We start from the raw sequence: 1,299 nt of genomic DNA, 5'->3' as shown, positions 1-1,299 counted from the left end.
AAGGAAGGTGGTCAAAATCCAAACAGCAAAAACGTAGAATCAATTGAGACTCCTTCAAGAAGTCTTAGCTTCCTTAATCGGGCTGTTTCAGACACACCAGCTTATAGTGCACTAGAATGCACAGTGCAACAAGTAGAAGAAGTCAAGATTGTGCTGAAACTTTTCCCAGTTTTTGCCTGCACTATCATGCTCAACTGCTGCCTATCTCCACTGAATACATTCTCAGTCCATCAAGCAGCCACAATGAACACAAAACTAGGCTCCTTAAATGTCCCTCTGGCTTCTCTCCCCATTTTCCTTGTAGTATTCATCATGATCCTAGCACCAGTTCACGACCACTTCATCATCAAATTTGCTCATCGAGTAACCAAAACAGAAATGGACATCTCTCTCCTTCAACGCATTGGTATTGGTTTGTTCCTCTCCATTGTTGCTATGGCAGTCGCAGCCCTTATTGAAATCAAACGCAAAGGAGTAGCTACTGACTTAGGACTCATCAACTCTGCCAAACCATTGCCCATAACTTATCATCCGATCTTTTCGTTTTAGCTGGGCTACTTGAATTCTGCTTCTCAGAAGCACCAGTACTCAGTATGAGATCATTGGCAACATCACTGTCATGGGCTTCTTTAGCCATCGGATACTACCTCAGCTCGGTCATAGTGTCTATCGTCAATAGCGTGACAGGCATTTCAAAGCAGAAACCGTGGCTCACAGGTAGCAACTTGAATCTCTACCATTTAGAGAGGTTCTACTGGCTAATGTGCATGCTAAGTGCACTAAGCTTTATGCACTACCTATTCTGGGCTACAAAATACAAGTATAGATCAGCAAGGTCCAGCAAATAAACATCAAATGTGTCATTTCTACGACTGGAAAAGATGTCAGCATTGCTGTGCAAGTTCATTGACAAGAACTTGTGGAGTCTTAACAGAGGAAGATATGAATAGAGGGGAAGAAAGCATCAAATTCAAGAACGTTAACCCCGGACTCATTGACCCTCTTGGCAGATTAAGAAATTTTTTTGAGCCGCCTTTGTCGCTATATTTATATAAAGAGTGTTGGACAAGTTTTAATTTACTCTCTATTTACACATTATAATTTGTTATTTTGTATAGTTTCGGATACAAGAATCTGTATAATTGCAACACCAACTTCAACAATAGTTCATGTATAAACAAGAACAACTTTGAAGTTCTTTAACACCTTCAACACAAGATTACTTAATAATCTATCCAAGAAGTGTGTTACATTTTAGAAAATAGATGAAACAGAATTTAAGGCCAAGTCCCCCGACTT

General features: G+C 40.0%; 1 pseudogene; it reads left to right on the top strand.

Moving 5' to 3' along the window:
- The window catches only part of LOC107846587, a 16,181-nt pseudogene extending 15,333 nt beyond the window's left edge, over nt 1-848 (top strand).
- Nucleotides 849-1,299: the final 451 nt, after the last annotated feature.

The sequence above is a fragment of the Capsicum annuum genome, chromosome 11 (assembly GCF_002878395.1).
Source record: "Capsicum annuum cultivar UCD-10X-F1 chromosome 11, UCD10Xv1.1, whole genome shotgun sequence".
Taxonomy (NCBI): Eukaryota; Viridiplantae; Streptophyta; class Magnoliopsida; order Solanales; family Solanaceae; genus Capsicum; species Capsicum annuum.
This window is presented reverse-complemented; position numbering and strand designations above follow the sequence as displayed.